The sequence below is a fragment of the Apium graveolens genome, chromosome 5 (genome assembly GCF_009905375.1).
Source record: "Apium graveolens cultivar Ventura chromosome 5, ASM990537v1, whole genome shotgun sequence".
Taxonomy (NCBI): Eukaryota; Viridiplantae; Streptophyta; class Magnoliopsida; order Apiales; family Apiaceae; genus Apium; species Apium graveolens.
Window position 1 is genome coordinate 275,137,215 of NC_133651.1, and position 19,647 is coordinate 275,156,861.

Consider the following 19,647-nt stretch of genomic DNA (forward strand, 5'->3'; position numbering starts at 1 on the left):
GTTTTTATATTTAAGATCCTCCTTTCGAAGGGGATTTAAATACTCGCTCAAAACCTGAGGGATCCGGCTCTGTGGTGTATTTTATATTCGCAACAAGGTTGCTATTCTGATAAAAGAGTTTTTGATTACTTACCCAACACTCGGGAAGTAAAATTCTTGGAACAAGTTAATCCATTAACAGGCATCGCCTGGGAAATATCGGTGAGTTTTCCTTTCCATCTAGATACGACTTCTTAGTGGAGCCGTATCAATAAGTTTCTACTTGGGGAAAGGGAGAATGAGCTTTACGTTTCAGGGTCATGAATTTCATCTGAACTAGGAGTGGCGTAAGTGGCCGAGTAGCGCCGGCCCAGCCTTATTATATTGGCCCAAATGGCCCGGAAGTTCCGCTAAGACGGTCCATTCCTTAGGAGTCCAGTGTTCGGTTGACAAGTAAATCCGACAGGTTCTCCTCTAGATGTAGAAAATGGTGGGGTTGCACTACTACGACTTGTCATCGTAAGTGGTCTTCTTGGCGTGGCAAACTCCCGTAATGAGTTCATCATCCAATTGGATATTTCTTCAATACTACCCAGAGCACTTCGATAGAAAGGCTACGGTTGGGCGATTGTTGAGTGTTGGCAGGGTCAAGCTTTCAAAATGATGTTTGCATCAAATGAAGTATCTCGTAACTTCATTTTATTTTGATGATATTTTAAAGATTGATTCTATGCAAGTTTTGTCTTGTAGCTTAATCTATGGGATGAACTAATTATAACTTGAACGGTGGTAGTTCAAGTAGTATTCGGAAAAGATATAAGTATATTGGAGTATCTTGTAACTTCATCTTTTAAACTTATATCTAGCAAATGATTATCTTATGCATGTCAAAGATTTTCAAAAAAACGTTGAGACAAGGGTAGATATATGAGATCACCTTGCAACGATATTTTTATACAGTTATAAACTGGAGCCATGTGTGTATTATGCATGGCAGAGTATTCAAAGATTTTGAAAAGTATATATGTATATACTGAATATTTTGCGACTTGGTCGCGTTAAGATATTAGCTTGGTTCATTTTTTCTTGGCCAAGACTTTCATGAGTACTATGAGAATGCTCATATATTGTTAATTATTATACATATTATTTCGGTGGGCTTGTTGCTCACCCTTGCTTTCTTCTTTCATCACACAACAACAGATAGAAAAGATGAACATGACCAAGCTTCCAATTCGCAAGCGGTTAGGAAACGTTCCGCAGTTTTCTGGAACCATTGATGCCGCTTAGCTGAGGTAGAAATTACCAATAGGCTAGACTTTCAACTTCTGATGTACCAGACTTATGTATCTATATGAATTGTAATAATGGCAAAGAAATGGAAATTTATTCCGAAACCCTTTTAAGGTGTAACGGTTTATAATTGTGGAATAAAATGACTTGTGTTATTTTTGGTATTCATCTCTGAGACTATAACTTGTGGTGTGTGTGTGTGTGTATATATTGTGGGGTCACAGTACTCAGTAGTTGTTTGACTGTTAAGATTAAGTATTGATAAGAGAAATGGAACTCGTGACAACCCGAATCCCCGACCCCGGATTTTGGGGTGTTACATACTCTAGCCCTTATGTATCTCATATTTGATCATTTTATCCAGTTTTCAAAGCACTTGTACCTATCTCATTTTCAAAATCATTCATTTTATCAGCACACATATGAAATCCAGTTCGCAAATCATTTCATTCGAGATAGGTACCTTTCGAAGTTACTTTTCCCCAAAACAATTTGAAACCTGTGATTTATAACTACATGGGATACGTAACTTAGAACATTTCTGTTCCATTACGAGAATAAAACATTTAGCTATTCATACGTACTGAACCATAAAAGAATGGTCAGGGGTACTTGCCTTGCAGAGCTTTACAACTAATATCGATTAACCTTGGTCTGTCTTGGACGTTCGGCTTTAACGCCTTACTAGTAGACTATCTTTAATCTGATTTTAACGCTCAGGTCCTTCGCTTGGAACCTCACTACGCTTGTCGAATAACCACTGGGTTATTTTTAGTTCGATATCAATTATGGAGTCCTTCAACTAAAACCTACAGAGTCGAAATACCCTATGTTAGACGACCAGGTATGCTTGACATATCGTCACTAACAACCTATCCATACGGTAACATATCCCAACTCGCAATTATTCATATTATAATAACACACATAACAATTAGGGTTCACATTTCCGGAAATTGGTTCGGTGTTCGTTTTCAGAAAATACGTATACTCATAATTTTACGAAATCAGGGTTATTGATTTTAGAAAATTATCTCATCACATCGTGCAATCAAGTTTCGTATAAAACACACATATATTTATATAGCAACTCGACGTCTCGATAATCATCGGATACGTTCCCGTATTTCCGTAGGTCAATTTCCCAGAAATCGTACAGCGTCTCCTTTGCTTATCGGACTACTCGTCGATTACAATCGATGTCAATTCAACAACAACAACCAATCACAACCATAATCTGAATACAATTCCCAACCTCCGATTCAACCCAATCATATTAATTAGAATTTTATAAATTTCTGAATTCCAACTTAATTATAATTATTAATTATTATTCATATTTTATATTTATTTATTTTAAAATATTAGGACTCAGATATACATCATCATCGTCCACCGTCCGCTCATCGAAATTCATTGCGGACGGCGATAAAATCCGCGGGCACCCGATTAATTCGGGTTCCAACACGAACTTCACCGATTAGCAATATAATTCCACACTAATTGACTGATATCATGAAATAATAATCAAATAAATCCTGCACAGAAAACAAATAAAATTAGAGCTAAATCGGAAATATTTGCATCGAACATACAGGATACACGCAGAGGCGCGTGCGCAGCACACACTGGCCGCCTCTCCGGCGATAACCGGCGGCAGCCGGAAATAATAAGAAGGAAAACCAGAAACACAGGGGAAAGCAATCACAAAATACATACAACATCTGTATATGCGCACAAACGCAAGCCACACGCGCCACGATAATCACCTCGTCGGAAAACTAGGGAAGGCGACGCGACGGGAATAGAAAAGAAAACAGGGAAGCCATAAAGTAATTACAGAGAACCTCAGAGCACACAAACAGGGAGAGGAAAGAAAGAAAAGAAACTGATTGAGCTTATCAGAAAGCCGACACAAAGAGATTAAAATGAGATGTTTGTACAGAGAGGCAAGATCAGGAGATAACAGGGATGGGGTGGGAGTATGTCTTGTTTTATTATTTTTTTTTATTCTCTTGTTTTAGTTTATAGTGTACACGTGTCCACAAATCTACTGAAAACACGACACGTGTATTTCGAGATAATTACGAGGGTTTTAAGTCCTGATTTGCTCTAACGTTTATAATTATCGGACCCAGGTGCACATAAAATAATCTCCAAAATTTACAAAAATAGTCTTAAAATGTCATAAATATCCCGAAGTTTATAAAATATAAATTTCATAATTTTAAAACAATTTCTGAAACGCAATTTATACCCGCTTTTATCAATAAAATAAAACAACGTGCGGGTGCAATTAATCCCAAAAATTCCCAAAATAATTTTAAAATTCTCGGAATATTCCGAACTTAAATAAATATAGGTTTCATAATTTTTGAAGTATTCTGGAATTAAATACAGATTTTACAAATAATTGAACTCGGAAAATCATACAAGGTTAAATAATTAATAAAATATTAATTTCTAAATTTTATAAAATCCCAAAAATAATTATTGTAATTATAAAACCTTGAAAACAATTTTAAGGACAATCCAAGTATTTATACAAATAAATTTGCATTAAATCCACTTTTAAAAGTGAAAACAATTCAGTATACTTAATAATTAATTACACGAACCACCCTGTACACCATAAATCACACACATAGATAAAAATAAAACAACACATAGCTGACAGAAGCTATACACATATATCATTCATTTAATAATTCCATAATTACACTTTAATTAAATATAAACGTATACGAGTCGTTACATCCTCCCCCCCCCCTAAAAAGATTCTGTCCTCAGAATATGACTTAACTAAATAAGTGAGGATATTTGTCAAGCAGTTCCGACTCTAACTTCCAGGTAGACTCTTCGACTCAAGGATTTAGTCAAAGCATACTCATTACAGACATAAACTCATTTCTAAGGACTCACTCTTAACGATCTTGGATTTGGATCAGTCATTCCACGCAGAATTAATTTGGATAAGAGCCCATTGGCTTCTAATCAATTACTTGGTTCGAATCAGATACATCGCCTTAACATTGACACATATAACACATTATATATATACATTGCAATCGCGGCAACAACATCAACTCATAGACAACTTTACCTATATTTCTTTATACCTCGAACGGTTTATTACATTTAGGACTCTACTTGGCCCTTCTATTCAAACTTAACCAATCTCTTTCAAGATGAAACTTTTTGCTGTACCACGATCCTAATCCTATATATTCATATTCTTTTGATGCGAATCCGCTTTCTTTCTTTGTCTATCCCGAGCTGTTTCGACTCTTTTTCTTAATCAACACCACTATACTCTTGATGTACTGAATTACCTCAGGACTTAACAACATCTCCACTCCCACTTCCTCTCAATAAAGTGAGGACCCATGCTTATGTCCATAAATGGCTTCGCAAAGTAGCATTCTCTTACTAACATGATAACTATTAGCATAGAAAACTCAATCCATGGTAGGTGGTTACCTCAGTTTCCTTTTTAAACCCAACATATATACTTTCCACATCTCATATTGTCCGAATCATCTTCTCACTTTGACCCTTCATCTAAGGATGATAAGTAGTACTCATTTTCAACTTAGTTTCAAACATTCGAACGCCTCTTACTCATTCTCATCCGTCAAGGCTAGAAGTAATCTCATATATTCACTTCTTATCACCTTCAGGTATTCGAACTCCAACTTTTACTCTTTCCAATTATTTTATTAATTCCTCAATAATCTTAATCATATTCATTTATTCTCTTCTACTCAAGACATCTATCCCTAAATGGACCTTGTTTGATTGGTAGTTACTCAAACAACCGTGGCTCATACTCAATTTTTGACCAGAATTTCATACTTTTGAAACTTAGTATACAATTGCTACTTTTCAACCCTTCGCTGGCATTTCTTTAGGTGTTCATCTTGTCCTTTCTTAGTTTTTGAATAGGCGAGGATGTTATTAATAAATACAATTACACCATCCAAGTACTCCTTACACACTATGCTCCTTATCTCCTTATAGACAACTGATACACTTGTTACTCCACATATTATCACCAGAACTTGCATCGCTCATAACTCCTTATAATCACAATCTTTGATATGTCCTCAGACTGGATCTTAAGTCAATCCCCGAGAAATAACAAACTCCTTGAATTAGGTCACATAAGTAATCAATCCTTCATAGAGGTTACCTATTCTTATTCGCTATTTTGTTAAACTCCTGATAATCAGTACACAATCCTATAATTCCATCTCTCTTCTCCAACAACATCATTGGTGCACCTCAATGGACTATATCGGGTATGTTCACTTTCCTCCTTCCAATATCTTTTACAATTATCAAACTAATTATTTTCTTCCATTGGCCTTCAAAGGCTCCAGGGCATTTATTTATGACTCAAACTTCCCCCGGCTTAAGTATTTTCTTCTTCATATCCTTGCACATGGTGGATCTACCTTATGTCCTCAGCTTATTACTTCTTTTCTCGCATGTTTGGAAAAACTTCTTATATTACTTCTGCACCTAGGAATTTACCTTACTATTGGCTTCTTCTGGTAATCAATCATTGCCCTGGTTCTTTATCAGGGTCTTGAGCAGCTGATCTTGTACTCATATTTTAAGTCTTAGCCTTGGATGTATTGGACGTCAAACTTTTTGATGCACTACCTCCCATGCTATCTCGGGAAGCACTTCTACAGCTCTTGGCAACATGCCCCACCTTCCCACAGTTATAATAGGTGACCCCTGGATTTTCCACCTTATATTCTGATGCGTAGTATCCTTTCTATCCATACCTGAAACATTCAGTATTTTCCTTACACCTTCCACCATGCCTCTTACCATATTGTTTACACTCCGATATAGGCGACTTAACAAGCTTGGCTTGATTAGAGTTGGCTGAGGTGTTACTAATCCTGTTTAAAAAAATACTTTTCCCTCCAAATTCTTCATTCTTACTCCTTCCAACCTTTTTCTGAGACTTCTGGCTGGATCCTTCTTGACCCGATGCTTCTTCTATATCATCTATCTTCCGCTTCTTATCTTCTTTTTCTCTAGCGGCTAACTTCTGATCAAATTCAATTACTAAGGCGGCCTGAACTACAGAAGGATACGTCTTGAGTTGTAATGCCACCACCCCACTACGAATTTCAGGCTTCAATCCTTGTTGAAACCTCCTTGCCTTCTGAGCTTCAGAGCATACATAATCTAGTACAAACCTAGCCAACTCTGTGAACTTAGCTTCATACTCAGCTACACTTCTATCGCCTTGCTTCAATTCTAGAAACTCAATCTCCATTTAACTCTTCACACAATCTAGGAATTACTTTTCCAAAAACAACTCAGTAAACCTAGCCCATGGAACAGGGCCTTCTCCCTCTAACGCTCTGGTTGACTCCCACTAGTAATTTGCTTCATTCTTTAAGAAATAGCTTACATAATCAGTCTTAAGATTATCACTTACTTGGATAAGATTGAAAGCTTTCTCCATCTCTTTTAACCATGCTCTTGCAGCTACTGGATTAGGTTCACCTTTAAACTCAGAAGGGTTAACATTCTGAAAAAATTTGAAATTAGTACTTTGGTTCACTCCTCGTTGTTGCTGCTGCAACAGTAGTTGCTGCTGTTGAACCTGTTGGATTAACTACAACTGTTGTTGCTGCTGCTGGCGCAACAAGTCTAGAATTTCATTTATAGTTAGACCCTCCGCAAAACTACTACTATTTTTTTTAGACTGGGTAGCTTTCTTGGGTTGCATCTTCCTAAAATATATAAATGAGTTTACTCAAAATATAACAAAATTATTTGACAAAAGGTATCACCGTTTAAACGGTACACCTGTATCAGGAAAATACGGCCCAATAAAATACCCATGTCCTTAATATCGGGGTCCATTTACAAAAGAAATCTAGATTAATAGCACTAGCAATCATAGCAACAATGATAGTAACAGAATCAACAATATTTCAGGAAAACTAATATATAAAAAAAACTGAACACTGTCGCATGACTCCTCAATATAACAACAACTGACTAACTTCCCGTCACTACTCAATTACCACATCAACTCTAATATACTACAAAACTTGACTGGCTCTATCACCCACCTACATTAAATAAACTGATAAATCAGGCCAATTTAAGGAATGATGGGCTCTTCTAGGCACCAAAGTCCAAATTTCAACCAATCATTCCCCTAAGGATAATTCCTTATCACCCACAAGTAACTTACCAACCACCGAATTACTTTTCCAGAGGCTATAACTCCACCAATAGATTTTGAACCTTCGCTGCTACCCTTATTCGTAAATAACATTCGAATATAGGGCTTTCATTCTTCCCAACAATCACCTTTTATTTGCTTTCAGCAATGAGGACCATCGAATCGCAGAGATTCATTATCATAGAATATCATATAAGATTTTAAAATCAAGGGAATCGAATAGGAAAGAAGTGAAGAAAATGTAGGTACGACCGAGAGCAACCATACAAGTACATAAGATGGCCAGTCTTAGTACCGCACGGTTCATAACACATAACTCGGTGGCATCCCACCAGACCCTTTTACCACACAGACAAATGGTCAACTCATATGCATTTTTTTCCCCAATCAACCGAAAAAAGGCACCAAGGAATGAAACAATGCTTAGATAGAAAATTCATAAATAGGAAGGGAAAATCTGATTTATCATCAACAAAACCTTAAGTCGCTTGCTTCAAGTTTGACTTTCTTAGGGATAACAATCATCTTATTAGATGATAAAAAATTATTCTGGAAGCAAAAGGTGTTTCAAGAAATATGCATAAGATTTAAGATATAACAACGGTACTGATCCACATACTTCACGAAACTTGGCTGTCATAGCAGCCACTAACTATTATCATTGCATCTAAACTCACCTGGGTCGCACACTTGGTCCAGTAACATTCCTTGACGTCAAAAATACTATATTTAGGGATAATATGGGTGTCTCTATAGCTAACACACCAAGGATCCGCGTAAAAGCTGAATTCTCGTGATCAGACTCATTTTTCTCGAAAAGAAAACTAGAAATCTCTATCAGACATTACTAATGATACATATACGAAAGAGATATACTCTAGGCTAGGGCAGTTCCAGCCAATTCTCAATAGACATCAGGGTTACGTTTCTGAAACCCTTGAATGAACTCATAAACTCATTCCTCTGATTGAGTTGCTGACTCACATCTATCTACGAACCTTCCTGCACTCTTTTGACTCTCTTCTGGACCTAAATCAGGGACTCCAACCTGTAGCTCTGATACCAACTGTGACATCCTCAACCCCGGGGTCAGGAGTTGATGTCATCAATAACAACCATTAGATAAACAATTCAAGGATAAAATATAACTACAACCCCTTTACCAAGATCTTTTCCACATTTAAGTATGATTTAGGTTATGACTAATACAAACCAACTTACAACACGCCATACTGACACAACTAACTTAATACAGCAACTCAATAGACCATCTTCAGTCCAAGACAACTACCTCAGAGAAGCCTGACACAGAAGAAACTGGAATTCTGCCCTGACTATCGCGGATGAATCTCCTAGGCATCTGCAATACATATATAAAACATTTTGCAAGGGTGAGCAATCAATTGCTCAGCAGTACCACTATATGAATAACGAGTAAAGCAATTTTTGATATAACAGTGATAGGAACAGAGATTATAGCTCATTTGCAACACATGGTAAATATTCATTAACAGGATATTCCAAAACTAGCATGTTTTCCACAAAATAAACATAGTAGTGTGTTGTGTACCAATACCAGAGTCTAATTTTAGCATGCTTTTCACATTTATAAAACTACTGTATCAAGTACTTATAACCTTATGGAAATCACAAAGCCAAATCAGATACGTAACGGATATGTGAAGACAGCTGATCAGGCTATCAACACCAGACGGCTCTAACTGCCATCCCATTTACCTGTTCCGGAACTCAGGGACTAGCTAGGTCCTTGACCTGCTGGACTAATCGGTTATAATTTGCGCGCAACCGAATTAGCCTCTTACGCCACCTCAATAGGCCTACTCAGGCCCCTATGTATCCCATATCTGATCGTTTTATCCAGTTTTCAAAACACTTGTACCTATCTCATTTTCAAAATTACTCGTTTTATCAGCACGCATATGAAATCCAGTTCGAAAATCATTTCATTCGAGATAGGTACCTTTCGAAGTTAATTTTCCCCAAAACAATTTGAAAACAGTGAATTATAACTACAGGGGATACGTAACTTAAAATGTTTCTGTTCCATTACAAGAATAAAACATTTAGCTATTCATACGTACTGAACCATAAAAGAATGGTCAGGGGTACTTGCCTTGCAGATCTTTACAACTAATATCGGTTGACTTTGGACTGACTTGGACGTTCGGCTTTAATGCCTTACTAGTAAACTATCTTGAATCTAACTTTAATGCTCAGGTCCTTCACTTGGAACCTATTTGCGCTTGTCGACTGACCACTGGGTTATTTTTAGTTCGATATTAATTATGGTATCCTTCAACTAAAACCTACAGAGTCAAAATACCCTACATTAGACGACCAGATATGCGTGACATAATCTCACTAACAACCTATCCATACGATAACATATCCCGACTCGCAATTATTCATATTATAATAACATACATAACAATTAGGATTCACGTTTCCGGAAATCAGTTCGGTGCTCGTTTCCCGAAAATACGTATACTCGTAATTTTACAAAATCGGGATTATTGATTTTAGAAAATTATTTCATCATATCGTGCAATCAAGTTTCGTATAAAACACATATATATTTATATAGCCACTCGACGTCTCGATAATCATCGGATACATTCCCGTATTTCCGTAGGTCAATTTCCCGGAAATCGGGCAGTCCTTTGTTTATCGGACTACCTGTCGAATACAATCGACGTCAATTCAACAACAACCACCAATCACAGCCATAATCTGAATACAATTCCCAACCTCCGATTCAACCCAATCATATTAATCAGAATTTTATAAATTTCCCAATTCTAACTTAATTACAATTATTAGTTATTATTTATATTTTATATTTATTTATTTTAAAATATTAGGACTCAGATATACATCATCATCGTCCACCGTCCGCTCATCGAAATTCATTGTGGACGGCGGTAAAATCCGCGGGTACCCGATTAATTCGGGTTCCAACACGAACTTCACCGATTAGCAATATATTTCCATACTAATTTACTGATATCACGAAACAATAATCAAATAAATCCTGCACAGAAAACAAATAAAATTAGAGCTAAATCAGAAATATTTGCATCGAACATACAGGACACACGCAGAGGCGCGTGCGCAGCACACACCGGCCGCCTCTCCGGTGATTACCGGTGATAACCAGAAATAATAAGGAGGAAAACCAGAAACACAGGGGAAAGTAATCACAAAATACATACAGCATCTGTATATACGCACAAACGCAAGCCACACATGCCACGACAATCACCTCGCCGGAAAACGAGGGAAGGCGGTGCGACGGGAATAGAAAAGAAAATAGGGATAGCCATAAAGTAATTACTGAGAATCTCAGAGCACACGCGCAAGGAGAGGAAAGAAAGAATAGAAACTGATTGAGCTTAGCAGAAAGCCGAAAAAGAGATTAAAATGAGATGTTTGTACAGAGAGGAAAGATCAGGAGATAACAGGGAAGGGGTGGGAGTATGTCTTATTTTATTATATTTTTTTGTTCTCTTATTTTAGTTTATACTGCAACATGTGTCCATAAATCTGCTGAAAATATGACACGTGTATTTCGAGATAATTATGAGGGTTATAAGTCCCGGTTTGCTCCGATGTTTGAAATTATCGGACCGAGGTGCACATAAAATAATCTCCAAAATTTACAAAAATAGTCTTAAAATGTCATAAAAATCCTGAAGTTTATAAAAAAATAAATTTCATAATTTTTAAAATAGTTTCTGAAACGCAATTTATACCTGCTTTTATCAATAAAATGAAACAACGCGCGGGTGCAATTAATCCCAAAAATTCCCAAAATAATTTTAAAATTCTCGGAATATTCCGAACTTATATAAATATGGGTTTCATAATTTTTGATGAATTCTGGAATTAAATACAGATTTACAAATAATTGAACTCAGGAAATCATACAAGGTTAAATAATTAATAAAATATTAATTTCTAAATTTTATAAAATCCCTACAATAATTATTGTAATTATAAAACCTTGAAAACAATTTTAAGGACAATCCAAGTATTTATACAAATAAAATTGCATTAAATCCACTTTTAAAAGTGAAAACAATTCAGTATACTTAATAATTAATTATACGAACCACCATGTACACCATAAATCACACACATAGATAAAAATAAAACAACACATAGCTGACGGAAGCTATACACATATATCATTCATTTAATAATTCCATAATTACACTTTAATTAAATATAAAGGTATACGAGTCGTTACATGCATCACACAGTCCATCCTTTGAGAATTCCACTTGAGGAATACCTCTTACCAAATCTTTTCTAACTAGCTCATTCATAGTCTTGAAGTTAAGATGGGACAGCTTCTTGTGTCATAACCAACTTTCATCTTGACTTGCCTTGCTAAATGGACAAGTGATAGATTCTTCATTTGATGAGTTGAAATCAGTTATATACACATTCCCTTTTTTCACTCCAGTGAGAACCACTTTATTGCTTCTCTTGTTGGTCACAACACAGGCTTCAGAATTGAATATTACTGAGTTGCCCTTATCACAAAGCTAACTGATACTCAACAAATTGTGTTTGAGTCCATCCACTAGGGCAACTTCTTTAATGATGACATTATCCTTTGAAATCAATCCATATCCCATAGTCAATTGAAGTTCATCCTTAGTCAATTGAGTAGAACCCTTAAAACCATTCATCATTGCAGAATTATCATGCACAACTTGATTAACATGGAAAGGCATATTTTGAGAAAATATGGTATTCCAGTATGGCATGCTAAATGACATTTATGGCATACTAAATGCAGCATAGTATGGATTTTATGCAAATGACATATTAGCATACTATACATTCAAATTATATGCAGGCATAACATTCACAGGTATTGTAGGCATATTGGGAAATGAAGGAGGTGCAGACATGGAAGCACGCATAGCAATTTTGCAATTGACAGACAAATGATTAACACTGCCACACTTAACACAAATTTTCTTTGGTGCATACTTATCAGGTGTGTAGTTGTTATGTTTGTTAATTCCTACTTTCCCATTTCTATTGTTTTTCTTTTTAGACTCTGTTCTCACTTCAGTTTTCTCCAATCTGTCATTTAATTGCTTAATAGACAGATGCCCTACATTGACTCTCTTGTTTTGTTTCACTTGAATTATTTCTCTTGGAATAAAGTTCTTAGAAACTGATCCATATTTTTCATTTAATTTAGCTAGCTTAGCTTTCCTAACTGGTTTACTTACACTTAACGGATGTGGCTCATTGTCTTTCGATGGAAAATCCTTTTGATTATTCGATGGATAATTTTCATCATCCATCGAATCCACATCCGTTGAAAGTCCTGCAACCAGATTGGAATCAAGCTTCTCCTTGTTCTTTTTCCAGGCTGCATCACAAAAAGATTCTATACCTTGAACTTTAGTAGTTTGAGCATGGACATATCTAGATGATTTTCATGCCTTAATTACTTCATGTTCTCGTTCAAGTTGCTTTCTTAAAATCTCCTCTTTCTTTAGAGATTCAGTCAATTTATTTTTGGCAGTCTTGCATTCTATTTTCAGTTTTTTAAACTCAACAAATTGAATTTCTAACACAATATTTCTTTCACTTAAAAACATATTTTTCTCTTTAAGATTAGTGTTTTCTTTAGTGAGAGACTTGAGTGTAACATGCAAATGATATAATTCAGTAGACATGTCATTTATGACATCATTACACTCAGCTTTAGTGGTGATTACCTGATTACTTGATGAACTAACCTCTGTTTCATCTGATTTGGCCATAAGTGCTAGATTGACATAGCTTGTATCTTCATCATCTTCTAATCCATCTGCAGCCCAGTCATTTTCCTTTGTGATGAAATCCCTTTCCTTTTGTTTGAGTAAGTCAAAATATTTCGATTTGTAATCAACAACTTCAAACTTCTTTTTACCAGAATCAGACTTTTCTGCATTCACTGGCAAAATGACAAGCCAAGCCACACTTGAAACACTTGAATTTAGACTTATCTACAATGTTTCTGTTAGACTTGGTTGCTTCGAAATTCTTCTTAAATTTGATCTTGGCAAATCTCCTGGATAGAAAAACAAGATGCTCATCTATGTCATCCATGTCATCTTGACTAAGCTGGTCTTCATGTTCAGCTACTAGCCCTTTTCCTTTGCCTTCACAAACTCTAGGGTTTGGTGCAGATTCAACAGCTTCAACCTTTGTCTCTTTTTTTTTCTTGCTCAGCAACTAATACAATGGATCCTCCTTTCTTTCTTCCTTTCTCTAGTTTTTCATCTTGCTCTATTTCAAGCTCATAGGTCTTTAGAATTCCATACAGTCTATCCAAGGTGAATTCCTTGTAGTCTTGAGAGTTTCTTAGTGAGACTGTCATGGGTTTCCAATCCCTTGGTAGAGATCTAAGAAATTTGAGGTTTGAGTCCTTTGTTTGGTAGACTCTTCCATGTAATTTTAGAGCATTTAGTAGCTTTTGAAATCTACTATATATGTCAGTGAGTGACTCACTTTCTTCACTATAAAAATGCTCATATTGCTGAATCAAGAGTTGTATTTTGTTCTCCCTTACCTGCTCAGTTCCATCACATATGACTTCAATTATTTCCTAAACATCCTTAGCAGTTTTACAGTTTATGATGTCGTTAAACATGTCACCATCAACACCATTAAACAAAAAGTTCATGGCCTTTTTATCTTTTCGAACTTGTTCAATGTCTGGATCAGACCATTCTGCTCTAGGCTATGGGACAGATGCTTCATTTCCTGTAGCAGCTCTCATAGGGACATGTGGACCTTTCTCAATACAGTCCACATATACTTCATCTTGAGATTGGAGATGCAGGTGCATCTTCACCTTCCAATGGTGATAGTTGTCTTTGTCTAGAAATGGAATCTTCACTCCAACATCCTTTTTGCTCATCTTGTTAGTTGTTGTGATCTTTAAACTCTTTGTACTTCAAGAGCTTGCTCTGATACCAATTGTTATTCCCAAACAATCTAAACAAGAATTACAGAAAGGGGTTGAATGTAATTCTGGCTTCTTTTTTTTTGGATTTTAAGAATGATTCTTCTACCAATAAATAAATGTGTTTGATTTACAATGGTACAGAATAAGAATATAACAGAAATCAAATCACAAAATAAATAAATACAAGTATTTAAAAACTTTCTGGTGGATTGAACTCTTACACCAGAGATATATTTTAAGTAGAAAACTCTGTGATACAAATAGTACACAACTGCTTATAAGTTAAACAATAAGAACTATAGAGAAATTCTTTACAGATTTTGCTTTATCTATTTCTCTAATTTTTGCTTACTAACTTTGCTTACTAACTTGGATACAATTCAACTTGCGACTTTTGGTTTATATATCACCAAATTACATGATAAAAAGATAAGATAATAAGACAAATTGTATCTAGTTTAACTTTATGCTGCTACACTTCTCTTTCCAGCATCTTTGAATATCATTTGTTTAGTATCGAAATGGAAATTCTTCTTTGTTCTCTAAATCCTTCAAACAGGCTCCCACATTCCATTTACATACAACCAATGCATGTGACTGTCAAGTCACTATCAACTACTCTTTTGTATTTGAACATCCATTGGAACTTAGATTGATCATCCGTTGGAAATCTGTTTGATCATCCGTTGAAACTCTGGTTGATCATCCGTCGAGACTTATGTTGATCATCCGTTGAGGCTTTGGAATCATCCGTTGAGACTGTCTTCTTGATAGTTAACTCTACTTCATTTACACAAGATTACAAGGCATCTAATATTTAAAATTAACCATCCTACCTTGCATATCAATCTAGTAGTTAACATGACTTGAACAATCTACAACATCTAGTTCACTGAGCCATCCAAGTATGCAGGAATGTGCTACTAGTCTTATTGTTACATAAGTTACTCTTTCAACAGATGTTGAAATGATCATCCGTTGGAAGCTACATATTCACTTAAATAAAATATATCTAGTGTTTTGTTCAAGTTATCATCAAGTAGACAACATATTCCTAACAGGAGTGCACATGGTACACACACAACATATGCCATCTCAACTATTGAGCCTGTATCTTCTCAAAGTAAAATTGATATGACTCTTGTAAATATGAAGACACGTCCCCACTCTTTACAATTATAGTCAAAGAAGCAGCACACAACCCACCTGTTTCACACATGGATGTTGATTTAATATCAAATTCCCAAGCTGATTCTCCATATCCTAAAATCATGAGGGAGCTCCACTCTGAACCGATGTTCATCATCTTCTAGGTCATTTGTTGGCACGCCAGTCATTTCTCTCAGTCACTAGCAGTGAATCTGTGCCCTTAAATTTTTCATCAATCTTCACATATTTTACTTGAATGACAACTTCAACTTCTATTTCATTCTCTTTTATCACTGGCTATCTTTCATACATTGATAAGTGTTAGTCCATCGACGGCTAGCTTAAGAACACAGCCGTTGGTAGCTTCAATAGTTCTATCAATGGCTATTACTCGACCTTTGATAACATACTATGCACCAATCACATGAGGTACAGAAGTTCAAACAATTTATCCAATACTTGTAGGACTTTAGAGAGGGAGTGATAATCTTTCTGAGAGTGAGAGTTGCCTTGTGAGAAGGCAAAAGGAGAGGGTGAGAAAAAAAGGTTGGCCATTTCTTCTGGCACAGTAAATAATATTGAGAGTACCACCTTCGTAGGTGAAGGTGAGGGTGTGAGGACAGTGAGCCAGGGGCAGGCCCTGATACAAGAATAGAGAGAAATTGAGAGAAAAGCATGTACACGAGGTATAAGGATGGACTCCTTGGATGCTATAATGGAAATGTCTTCAATTTCAACAAGTGAGGCCTTATTTAAAGTATATTAGCTTTTTTGGACAATGTAAATCTAGATATCTCTATATTTTAACATTTAAACCCGGCTTATCAAATATTAGCTGGCCAATCAAACCAGTAAGATGAAGCTGCTCCAGGCTTAATTAATTCCACGAAATCAACCAGGAAAGCTAAGGATGTTATTGTTAGGAATATGTTGTGAATTTGATGATAAATCATACAAAACACCTTAGTAGATTTAACTTAGTCAATTTTGTCGCACTCGACGGATGATCAAATATAGTTCTGACAAATGATTCAATATAGTCCCGACGGATGATAATTTCACATCCATCGAGTGAGTAGCTTATGTAATAATAAGTATTATAGCACATTTCTGCAAACAACTTTGTGTAAATTCTGTAATAGCATTTGAGTCATGTTGACTACTAGTAGATATGCAGAATAAGTTGATTAATTGTAAATATGAGATATCTTATAATTCTGCATAAATGAAATGGAGTCAAGTATCAAATAGCTACCCGGTGGATGATTAACAAAGCTACCTGACGGATGATCAACAAAGCTACCCGACGGATAACAAGTATGTACCCGACGGATGATCAATTCAAATATTTGTTGACCGTGACAACACAGTCACATGCATTGGGTGTTTGCAAAAAGAATGTGGCAGCCTGTTCAGCAGGAAATTGAGAACAAAAAAGCATTACCATTTCCATGCTATTATGAAGATATTCAAAGATGTTGAAATAGAGTAATGAAGCAACATGGAGTTAGACTTGATAGGTTTTTGTTTTATTATCCTATCTTCTTACCATGTAAATTTGGTGATATATAAACCAAGTGTAGCTAGTAGAACAATTAACTAAGCAAACACATTTAGAAGAGAAATAGAAAAAGTTGTACTTGTCAAGAATTTCTCTGTAGTTTGTTTGTTCAACTTGTAAAGCAGCTGTGAGCCAATTTGAGCTTCACAGAGTTCTCAAATCGATATATATATATATGGTGGATACTTTCAAATCCATCAGAAAGTTTTAAAGACTTGTGTTTTTATTACTTTGTGTTTGATTTACTTAATTCCTTATTCCGCACTTTGCAAATCAAAACACTTATATATATATATTGAGTTATAACATTTTTTATAAATCTCGATAAGAAGCCAGAATTACATTCAACCCCCCCCCTTCTGTAATTCTTGTTGTATTGTTAGGGAATAACAATTGGTATCAGAGCGAGCTCTTGAAGTACAAAGAGTGTAAAGATCACAACAAACAGCAAGATGAACAAGAAGGATATTGGAGTTAAAATTCCTTTTCTGGATAAAGATAATTATAACCACTGGAAGGTGAAAATGCATCTACATCTTGTTTCTTAAGATGATGCTTATGTGGATTGCATAGAGAGAGGTTCTCATGTACCAATGAGAGCTGCAACAGGCAATGTACCATATGTTCCTAAGCCTAGGCATGAATGGTCAGATCCTGATATTGAACAAGTCAGGAAAGAGAAGAAGGCCATGAATATATTGTTCAATGGAGTTGATGGTGATATGTTTGATAATATCATTAACTGCAAAACAACCAAGGAGGTTTGGGACACTATCCAGATTATTTATGATGGTACTGAGCAAGTAAGGGAGAATAAGATGCAGCTACTAATTCAGAAATATGAGCACTTCCATTATGAAGATAGTGAGTCTCTCACTGATATCTTTAGTAGGTTTCAAAAACTAATAAATGCTCTAAAGTTGCATGGAAGAGTCTATCAGACAAAACACTCTAATCTCAAGTTCCTTAGATCTCTTTCAAAGGAGTGGAAACCAATGACAGTCTCATTGAGAAATTCTCAGGATTACACGGAGTTTACCTTGGAGAGACTGTATGGAATCCTGAAGACTTATGAGCTTGAAATAGAGCAAGATGAGAGGATGGATAAAGGAAAGAAGAAAGGAGGGTCCATAGCACTGGTTGCTGAGTTAGAGAAAGAGAAAGAGATGTAGGTAGAAGCTGTTGAGTCTACTTCAAAGGTCTGTGAGAATAAGGGAAAAGGGCTGGTAGCTGAAAATGAAGATCATTTGAGCCAAGATGACATGGATGATATTGATGAGCATTTAGCATTCCTTTCCAGAAGATTTTCCAAGCTCAAGTTCAAAAAGAACTTTGGAGCAACCAAGCCAAGTGGAAACATGGTTGATAAATCCAAATTCAAATGTTTCAAATGTGGCTTGGAAGGGCATTTTTCCAGTGAGTGTAGAAAGTCAGATTCCAGCAAAAAGAAGTTTGAGCCTGTTGATTACAAACAGAAATATTTTGAGTTGCTCAAACAAAAGGAAAGGGCTTTCATTACACAGGAAAATGACTGGGCAGCTGATGGATTGGATGAAGATGAGGATGTAAGCTATGTCAATCTAGCCCTGATGGCCAAGTTTGATGAAACAGAAACAAGTTCTTCAAGTAATCATGTAATCACCAGTAACCTAGCTCATTTATCTAAAGCTGAGTGTAATGATGCAATCAATGACATGTCTACAGAATTATATCACTTGCGTATTACACTTAAGTCCCTCACTAAGGAAAATGCTAAAATTAAAGAAAATAATTTTTTTAAGTGAGAGGAATAATGTGCTAGAGTCTCAGGTTATTGAATTTGAAAAATTGAGAATTGAGTGTAAAATTGCTCAGGATGAATTAACTGAGTCCTTGAAGAAAGGAGAGATTTTAAAGAAGCATCTTGAACGAGAACATGAAGTGATTAAAGAATAAAAATCATCCAGAGATGTCCATGCTCAAATCACTCAAGTTCAAGGTATTGAGTCCTTCTGTGATGTAGCCTGGAAAAAGAGTAAGGAGAAGATGGAATCCAATTTGGCTGAAGGATTTCTAACAGATGTGGACTCGACGGATGATGAGAATCATCCGTCGGATAATCAAAAGGATTATCCGTCGAGTGATAAAGAGCCACATCCATCGGCTGTGAGCAAACCTGTGAGCAAAGCCAAGCTTGCAGAGTTGAATGAAAAATATGGTCCAGCTTCCAAAAAATTTATTTCAGGAGAATCAAGTCAAGTGAAGAAGGAGAAGAAAGTGAATGTTGGTCATCTGTCCATCAAACAATTGAATGACAGATAAGAAAAGATTGAGGTTAAAACAGAAACTAAAAAGAAACACAATAGAACTGGGAAAGTAGGGATTAACAAACATAACAACTATACACCTGATAAGTATGCTCCAAGAAAAATTTGTGTTGACTGTGGTAGTGTTAATAAT